We start from the raw sequence: 10,705 nt of genomic DNA, 5'->3' as shown, positions 1-10,705 counted from the left end.
TTATTATTTCAATGTTAATGAAAGCGAAATTGAAACTATTTTTTCCGACACGAATGCACCTTTCTGGTGTAAAGTGTCTTTAATAAAGAACAACAACAACAACAACAACAATTATTATTATTATTATTATTATTATTATTATTATTATTATTATTATTATTATTATTATTATTATTATTATTATTATTATTATTATTATTATTATTATTATTATTATTATTATTATTATTATTATTATTATTATTATTATTATTATTATTATTATTATTCATCTGAGTTGGAAACACCGTTCCGTACGGTATATACAACGCGCTTTCAAAAATTTCACACTGTGTTTTTTCGGTGTTTTTCGCGATTTTCGCGGTTTATTTTTGAGCGAAAACACGAGTGAAGTGGTTTTTCAGTGACTGACAGTGAAAGTTTCACGAAAATCGGTGAAGAAACGGCTGAAATAAGTGGATTTTAGTTTACCCACGCGGCAATAAAATCAAAACAACCAGCCATCGCTGTGGCTACCAGTGCGGTCGCCCGGCTAGTTTCATTCACTGGCTGTGCCGGCTGCGTGTGTGACGGTGACGGTGGGCTGGAAGCAAGTTTTTTTTTGAGTTTGGAAAACTGACGAAAAGTTTTTAAAAAAGAAAAATATTTTTTTTTCTTGCTTGATCTACCAAAAAGAGTGATACAGTGCGAATTGGACGCCACAGTGCATGCCAAAAGTGTCGAAACAGCGAAAAAAGGAAAAAATTGAAAAGTGATTTTTTTTGCACGTTTAATTCATTGAAGGCAACTTAGAAGCAAAAAAAAAAGGTAGCTGCGATTCTGCCTGCCTACAGTGTGGCCCAAAAGTGTTGGAACACTTCGAAAAAGTCGACGTTGAAGGGGCAAATAAGGTAAGATCTTTCCTTTTCTTCACCTTTTTTGTCCATTTGGGGTTGGTATCGGGTGACCGTGCCACATAGCAGTTTCCAACGTCTGGTGGTGTAATCCAAGATGGCGGCCGCTAGTAGCGGTGATCCGGGAGGGTCAAGCCAAAGGAGATTACCGGAATTTATGGATCCGACGAACAAATTTGGTGAACTGACATTCCTGCAGCTGACAGGTAAAGACGGCGTACCATTGCCAAGAAACCCGTTCGTCATTGGTAAATCGGTGGAGGTTGTCGCTGGAGGCCCAATTGTAGGTGCGAATACCGAAGCTCAAGGGACACGGTATACCCTTCGAGTTCGGAACCCAGTCCAAGTTACCAAATTAATGAAGATGACCAAGCTCATTGACGGTACTGATGTTGTGGTTGAATCCCATCCGAATCTGAACGAAAGCAGATGTGTTATTTCCTGCTACGATCTGATTCACCTTGAAGAGAAGGAGGTTTTACAAGAAATTATAAGCCAGGGTGTGATTCGTGTACAGCGAATTACACGAAAGGAAGAGGAGAAAAGAGTGAATACGCCAGCGCTTATCTTGACCTTCTGCAAGACCACATACCCGGAATACATGAAGATCGGTTTGCTTCGCGTCCCTACCCGCCCGTACTTCCCAAACCCGATGCTTTGTTATGGATGCTTCAAATACGGTCATACGCGTGTTCGCTGTCCTGGCCCGCAACGTTGTCCTAATTGCTCTGGAGAACATCAAGGTGAAGAAAAATGTCAAGCAGCCCAGTTCTGCCTAAATTGTAAAGGTGATCACCAACCAACAAGCCGCCAATGTCCAAATTATAAAAAGGAAGTAGAGGTCATAAAAATAAAAATCCGCGACAATTTGACATTCCCGGAAGCGCGCAAACGAGCTGAACAGCAAAATCTTGGAAGTTACGCCCAGGCTGCAGCGCAACCGAACGAGATCCTGAATAAATTGAAAGAACTGGAGCAGACAATGAAGAAGAAGGATGCGCAGATCGTTAAACTTCTGGCAGAGAACAAACGCAAGGACGAGAAAATTGAGCAAATGATGGCGTACATCAAACAACAGTCCGCCAGCCAAGAAAAACCACAGCACAGTAAAGAACAAAAACCAACGAATCAGACGGCCGGGCCAATAACACGATCCAGGAACAACTCACCAGCGATAAATACGGACTCAAAACGAGGAAGACCACAGAAACAACACACCCCTCTCAGCAAACCAACGACAACCTCACCGGATAACTTAAGCCCACCACCAAAAAGAACCGCTACCACTACCACCAACGAAACTATGGAATATTCAGACGATGAAATTGAGATTACCGAGACGCCTCCTAGCCAGCCTCTTCGATAATTCTCATTTTCATCAACGTTTGGATACCAACGAAAACCCACGCACGAATACTGACCACGAGATAGATCGGTTTGGAAGAGAGGAAAGTGTAGTACTCCTTCCAACGCAAGCACAGCAGGATGAAGGAACTATCCGGGCCGTCATACCCCAACCCGTTGATAGTGAATTCACCTCTGTGGCCGATAGGAACACCGATTTTACCACTTCAACTAACAAAACTACAAACCAGAGCAACCCGATCGTCATCTACGAGAGAACGAGCATAACTACACAAAGTCTATCCCCAGTGCCGACCGCAGTCGGTGTTCGTGAGCATAATAGTGTAGTTTGTACGACAGCGGTTGGCACTGTGGGGCTGGACCTTCCCCAGGTCAGTTCCGAAGTTGCCAATCCCTTCGCAGGTACTGCTTGTTTTGATGTTCTTTCAGGTTTGAAGGACAACATCGACGATACGCTCCTTCCACATCATCACTTGCTATCGCCCGGAGAAGGCCCATCGAGATCATCACTTCGAGATAGAACAGCTGTAACAACGAAAACTACACAAAGTCTTTCCCCAGTGCCGGTCGCTGTCGGTAGTTCTGGAAGTAATCGTGTAGTAGTTTCGACAGCGGCTGGCACTGTGGGGCTAGACGTCCCACAGGTCAGTCCATCTTCAATTTATCTCCGAACGGATTCTGTTGCGGCTTCTACCGTTACAGATGCAACCAGCAGTAACCGGTTTGGGGAAGAAGAGAAGAAAGTAGCTTCCCCACTTCATCATGAAGGGATCGACCGGGGGGAAGAGGACTGTCCCTACTTCCCAGATATACAGTCCTCGCAATTCTCCTCCTGGCTTTCCGCCGGCGAAGATACACCGCAACAACAGCAGAAGCATCAGAGCACCGATATCCCGATTGAAATCAGCGCAACCACGTCCCGGTACCAACGAAACACACCGGCGAGGACCCGCAGGCAATCACCTTCGCTATCAACATCGTCTTCGTCAGCGACTTTCGCCAATCGAGACAGCAGATGCTTCGCCCTTCAATGGAACATTCGGGGCCTGCGAACCAACATCAGCGAGCTTAAACAGCTAATCTGCGAGTACGGACCGAGCCTGATAGCGCTTCAGGAAACAAAAGTTGACAACCGAGTAGTCGCAGCAGATTTCATCGGCAACAACTACACTCTTTTGCTGAAAACTGGGAGTTGTCGATACTGGCAGCAAGGAGTAGGTCTTGCCATTCGGGATGGTGTTCCATTTGAACGAATTGATATCGACGACAGTATACAAGCTATCGCAGTTCGGATCCAACTGCCACAACAAATGACGGTGGTGTCGATCTACGTCCCTCCCAATACTCAACAGTGTCAAGAACAGCTGGGTGACTTCCTCGAAAAGCTTCCACGTCCAGTGCTGGTACTAGGCGACTTTAACGCGCACCATATTTGCTGGGGTTCTACGAAATCTACCGCATTAGGCCACTTCATCGCCGAAAAAACGCTATCGGAAAGATTACTCATCCTCAACGACGGCTCGCACACTCGGATTGACCCAGCTACCGCTATCACTTCGGCTATTGACCTCTCGATCTGCTCCGAATCGGTGGCTGCGAAATTTGTTTGGCGAACACTTCCGGACACCCACAGCAGTGATCACTTTCCCATTCTCGTTTCCATTCCCGGACTGTCGACTATCCCAACGAAAAGACAGAAATGGATTTACGACCAAGCAGATTGGACAACCTACGAGCGATTGACCGCCAACGCTATTCGACCGGGCGTCGAAATATCAATCGACTGTTTCGTTGACCGGTTGATTAGAGCAGCAAACACCGCGATACCTCGCACTACCGGCAGAGTCGGTCCCAAAGCGGTTCCGTGGTGGTGTCCGGAGGTGAAAGCAGCTATCAAAAATCGGAGAAAAGCACTTAGAGCACTGAAGCGTATACCAGTAGAGGACCCACGAAAAGCGGATGCACTGAAAAGCTTCCAGGAATCACGGGCAGCAGCAAGAAAGTCTATCCATGACGCCAAGAAAAAATCATGGGAAGACTTCGTCGCGAAGATATCTCCAAGTTCAACCACGTCGGAGATGTGGCAGACAGTGAACACGTTGAGAGGGAAACGCCAACACCGCCCAACTGTCATCAAGCGGTCCAATGATTACACGGATAAGCCAGAAGAAATAGCTGAAGAACTGGCGCAACACTACAGCGAAAGATCCGCAACCTCCAGCTATTCGTCGTTGTTCCAGAGGGAGAAAGAAAAGGCCGAACGAAACCGCATAAACTTCTCGCCAGATAGCGATGATATCTACAATTTGGACTTCACCCTGAATGAATTGCTGTGGGCACTCGATAGAGGAAGAAGTGGCTCTTCAGGACCGGACTGCATCGGCTATCCAATGCTTCAGCGACTGCCATTGTCTGTGAAAACTGCCATGTTGGAACTTTTCAACAGAATATGGCGCAGTGGCGTATTCCCACCCTGTTGGCGAACCGGAATCATCGTACCAATTCCAAAGCCAAGCTCGGATGACGCGGGTCCAGCTGCATTCCGTCCAATCACGTTAACTAGTTGCATGGCGAAGGTGTGCGAGCGAATTGTCAACCGACGGTTAACCACCGAACTAGAGTCGAACGGGCGTCTCGACAAACGACAACATGCCTTCAGATCCGGTCGGGGTACTGACACATACTTTGCGGAGCTGGAGAAGTCATTACCCGACCGTGACGAGCACTGTCTGATAGCGTCGCTAGACTTGGCCAAGGCGTACGACACCACTTGGAGATATGGCATCCTACGAACACTGCAGAAATGGCAAATACGCGGAAGGATGATAAACATTGTCAACAGCTTTCTGGCAGAGAGAACGTTCCAGGTCAACGTAGCACATCCGCTGGAAAACGGTGTACCACAGGGCTCAGTGCTCTCTGTTACACTATTTCTCGTGGCTATCCAACCCATCTTCCGTGTCGTTCCGAATTCCGTACAAGTGTTGCTGTACGCCGACGATATCCTGCTCCTTGTATGGGGGAAGAAAGACCAGTCGCTCCACCGAAAACTTCAGGCCGCAGTGAAAGCCGTCGATAAATGGTCGAGAAGTGTTGGATTTACGATATCTGCAACGAAATCCAGCATCTTCTATTGCAGCCCTAACGTACGCCGTGAACCCATACAGGCGATAAAGGTAGATGGTGTAGCCGTTCCAACACAAACGCTGCTGAGAACCCTCGGTGTTACTCTCGACCGATCGCTCAACTTTAAAGCGCATTGCAAAATGGCGAAGAAAACGTGCGAATCCAGGCTGCGTATCTTGAAGATGATTGGCGCCAAGCTACCCCGTGGTCAACGCGCTTCTTTACTTCAAATCGGGTCAGCAATTGTCACCTCTCGATTACATGGCATGGGGCTCGTAAGCAGCGGAGGAGATGCCGTCGTCCAAACACTCGCACCTACATACAACAGGATGGTAAGGTTTGCATCTGGTGCATACGTCACGAGTCCAATTCTAGCCATTATGGCTGAAGCAGGTACTTTGCCGTTCGATCTGCTTGTCCTCCAAACCATCGCACGATTGGCTATCCGTATGTTAGAGAATAGTGGGGATAATGCTGCTCTTCCCTCGGTACATAGAGCTTCCAGTCGTTTGATGGAGATAGTCGGAACGCCTCTTCCAAATATCTGCTCCCGCACGCGGCTAACTACTCGAAAGTGGTACGAAGCCAGACCCCAGATCGTGTGGGACATCAAGAAACGCGTAAAAGCCGGAGATCCTTCGGATACTGTCCGTCCAGTCGTCCAGGAGCTACTGACAGAACGTTTCAGCCGATCAACAGTCGTCTACACAGATGGGTCGAAAGACGATATCGCTGTCGGCGCGGGAGTTTTCGAAGAACACTATCAACAGTCGCTAGGTCTTCCACAGCAATGCAGCGTCTTCTCAGCCGAGGCATTTGCAATAAAAACAGCGCTAACAGCATACCACACGTCTAGCGATTTGCTGATCATGTCAGATTCGGCTAGCTGTTTATCAGCAATCGAAGCCGGCACATCCCAGCACCCGTGGATCCAACAGATTGAAAACATGCTTCGGAACCGTCCAATCAATCTTTGCTGGATCCCAGGTCACACTGGCATCCGCGGTAGCGAAGAAGCAGACCGACTTGCAGGAGAAGCCAGGGGCGTTCCCCCATTGGATATATCCGTTCCCGGAGCAGATGCCGTTAGTCAAATCAAAACAACTATCCGAAATCGACGGTACCAGCGGTGGTCAGCGTCCACCGAGGTGAAACTACGCGAAGTAAAATTCAACACAACAAAGTGGACAGACCGCGAGAATTCGGCCGACCAACGAGTGCTAACGCGATTGCGAATAGGGCACACCCGATTGACGCACGAATTCCTGCTGAAGAGGACCTCTCCACCAGTATGCGACTGCTGTGGAGTCACCTTAGACGTTCGTCATGTGATCCTTCACTGCAGGATATACGACGAAACGAGGAAAAAGCACGACATCGAGCCGACGAGTTTACGAGCGGCGTTATGCAACGACAACGACAGTGAGCAGAAAGTTTTAAACTTCCTTAAAGAAGCAAACTTGTATAAAAAAATTTGAAGAAAAACTGAATTGTAAATTATTATTTCAATGTTAATGAAAGCGAAATTGAAACTATTTTTTCCGACACGAATGCACCTTTCTGGTGTAAAGTGTCTTTAATAAAGAACAACAACAACAATTATTATTATTATTATTATTATTATTATTATTATTATTATTATTATTATTATTATTATTATTATTATTATTATTATTATTATTATTATTATTATTATTATTATTATTATTATTATTATTATTATTATTATTATTATTATTATTATTATTATTATTATTATTATTATTATTATTATTATTATTATTATTATTATTATTATTATTATTATTATTATTATTATTATTATTATTATTATTATTATTATTATTATTATTATTATTATTATTATTATTATTATTATTATTATTATTATTATTATTATTATTATTATTATTATTATTATTATTATTATTATTATTATTATTATTATTAATATTATTATTATTATTATTATTCGAGTTGGAAACACCGTTCCGTACGATCTAAACAGCGCGCGTTCTCGAATTTTACACGGTGCTTTTGGCGTGTTTTTCGCGATCGCCGCGATCCAATCAAGTGCAAAAAGACGAGTGAAGTGGTTCTTAAGTGACTAACAGCGAAAAATTGGTGCAAATCGGCGAAGAAACGGCTGAAATAAGTGCATTTTAGTTTACCCACGCGGCAATAAAAACAAAACAAACAGGCCATCGCTGTGGCTGCCAGTGCGGTCGCCCGGCTAGTTTCATTCACTGGCTGTGCCGGCTGCGTGTGTGACGGTGACGGTGGGCTGGAAGCTAGTTTTTTTCAAGTTGGAAAATTGACGAAAAGTTTTAAAAAAAGAAAAATATTTTTTTTTCTTGCTGTGATCTGCCGAAGAGAGTGGTATAATGTGAATTGGACGCCACAGTGCGTGCCAAAAGTATTGGAACGGCGAAAAAAGGAATATATTGCAAAGTGTTTTTTTTGCGCGTTTTATTCATTAAAGGAAACGTAGAAGCGAAAAAAAGGTAGTTGCGATTCTGCTTACCTACAGTGTGTCCCAAAAGTGTGGGAACACTTCGAAAAAGTCGACGTTGAAGGGGCAAATAAGGTAAGATCTTTCCTTTTCTTCACCTTTATTGTCCATTTGGGGTTGGTATCGGGTGTATCGGGTGACCGTGCCACAGCGTATTCTCCAACGTCTGGTGGTGTGATTCAAAATGGCGGCCGCTAGTAGCGGTGACCCGGGAGGGTCGCGAACGAGAAGACTGCCAGAGTACATGGACCCTACGAACAAATTCGGCGAATTGACGTTCCTGCAGTTAACCGGCAAAGACGGTGTACCATTGCCTAGAAACCCGTTCATCATAGGTAAATCGGTAGAGGTTGTCGCTGGAGGTCCAATCGAAGGTGCGAATACCGAAGCTCAAGGGACACGGTATACCCTTCGAGTTCGGAATCCTGCCCAAGTTGCTAAGTTGCAGAAAATGAACCAGCTCATTGACGACACTGAAGTAGTGGTCGAAGCTCATCCGAATCTGAACGTAAGCAGATGCGTAATTTCCTGCTACGATCTGATTTAGATGGAAGAGAAGGATGTTTTACAAGAAATTATAAGCCAGGGAGTGATTCGTGTACAGCGAATTACAAGAAAGGAAGCTGAGAAGAGAGTGAATATGCCAGCGCTAATCATGACCTTCTGTAAAACCACACACCCGGAATACATAAAGATCGGTTTGCTTCACGTTCCTACTCGTCCATACTTCCCGAACCCGATGCTTTGTTACGGATGCTTCAACTACGGCCATACACGCGTTCGATGTCCTGGTCCTCAGTGATGCTTTAATTGCTCGAAAGAACAACACGGCGAAGAAAAATGTAAAGAAACTGCGTACTGTCGGAATTGTGAAGGCGATCACCAACCAACAAGCCGCGAATGTCCTGTTTATAAAAAAGAAATGGAGGTAATAAAAATAAAAATCCGCGACAATCTAACATTCCCGGAAGCACGCAAACGAGCGGAACATCTAAGTAAAGGCAGCTATGCTCAGGCCACAGCACAACCGAATGAGATCCTTAGTAAGCTGAAAGAGTTGGAACTGGCAATGAAGAAGAAGGCCGAAACGATCGCAAAACTTCTGGCGGAGACCAAACGAAAAGACGAAAAAATCGAACAAATGTTGGCGTACATCCATCAGATGAAACAACAGTCCGCCAGCCAAGGAAAACCGCAGCACAGCAAAGAACAGAAGCAAATGAACCAGGCAATCGGGCCCGTAACGAGATCCAGGAACAACTCACCAGCGATAAATACGGATTCGAAACGAGGAAGATCGCAGAAGCAACACACCCAGTCCAGCAAACCAACGACAACCTCACCGTATAACTTAAGCCCGCCACCAAAAAGAACCGCTACCACTACCATCAACGAAACGATGGAATATTCAGACGATGAAATTGAGATTACCGAGACGCCTCCTAGCCCGCCTCTTCGATAATTCTCATTTTCATCAACGTTTGGATACCAACGACAACCCACGCACGAATACTGACTACGAGATAAATCGGTTTGGAAGAGAGGAAAGTGTAGTACTCCTTCCAACGCAAGCACAGCAGGATGAAGGAACTATCCGGGCCGTCATACCCCAACCCGTTGATAGTGAATTCACATCTGTGGCCGATAGGAACACCGATTTCACCACTACAACATGCGAACCAGCCAACAAAAAAATTCCAATCATGGAAGGGATTGATCGGGGGGAAAAGGACTGTCACTACCTCTCAGATACACAGTCTTTGCAATTCTCCTCCCGTTTTTCCGCCGGTAAACCATCATCGAGTCGAAGAGCACCAACACGTAACAAGTCAGTAGAATCGGCATCGTCATCTGCTTCCAACAACTCCTCTTGTTTCGCGCTACAGTGGAATCTGCGTGGACTGCGAGCGAACATCGATGAACTAAAGCAGCTGGTTGCGGAACATAATCCGTACATAGTTGCACTCCGGTTTACATCTTGTGGCAGAGAAGTTCGGCTTCAGAAGAAACTAACCAACCAAGCGTACGATGGCTAAGTCCAAGAATCACACCAATCACAACCAAAATCAAAAGGCTCACAAAAACGGCATCAGCAAACCAAAACGACAGCGTAAGGAAACATCGTGGAATGTGTCAAAAATTTTTGCGCAACCTCCGATTTTCGAAAAAGGGTAATCTGTCTCGTGAAGAGTCCGTGAAGCGGGCGGAGGAACGTAAGGCTAAGCTGGAGGGGTAGCCTCAACCGGTCAAGCTGTAGGTTGCTGATTCGATTCGCGATTGTATTCCAAATTTTAAAAATGGTCGTGCTTTCACCTGTTAATGGAGGGAAAAGTAATTTCAATAAATACTTTTGAAAGGAAAAAAAAGAGACCAAAGCTATCAAAGCAGTTATAGCACCGGACTTCTTGGGCAGAAACTACAGTTTGCTTTTGGAGTTCAAAAGCGATCATTACTGGCAACACGGTGTTGGACTAGCGATACGAGAGGGGATACCGTTTGAACGAGTGCAAATTACCACGAGTTTGCATCTTATCGCTGTGCGAATTCACAAACCGATCCTGGCAACGGTTGTCTGTGTATACGTTCCCCCAAGTGCCCAACAATGCCAATCTGCTTTTAATGACCTCTTCGAAGAGCTGGACGGACCAATAATATTCCTAGGCGATTTCAATGCCCACCACTTAGCGTGGGGGTCACAGTCAACTAACGCGCTCGGTCGGTTCATCGCAGAGACCACTCTAACAAGAAAATTTGTAATTCTAAACAATGGTTCACCCACTCGTATCGATCCGGTCTCAGGCAACACGTC

The 10,705-nt window shown here is 45.3% G+C and overlaps 1 pseudogene; it reads left to right on the top strand.

Annotated features, from left to right (window-relative positions):
* Positions 1-9,867: 9,867 nt before the first annotated feature.
* Positions 9,868-10,262, top strand: LOC131679089 (large ribosomal subunit protein eL29-like; annotated as a pseudogene).
* The last annotated feature ends 443 nt before the right edge of the window (positions 10,263-10,705 follow it).

Source organism: Topomyia yanbarensis, chromosome 2 (assembly GCF_030247195.1).
Source record: "Topomyia yanbarensis strain Yona2022 chromosome 2, ASM3024719v1, whole genome shotgun sequence".
In the NCBI taxonomy this organism is placed as follows: domain Eukaryota; kingdom Metazoa; phylum Arthropoda; class Insecta; order Diptera; family Culicidae; genus Topomyia; species Topomyia yanbarensis.
Note: the sequence above shows the minus strand (reverse complement) of the source record. Positions and strands in the feature narration are given on the sequence as shown.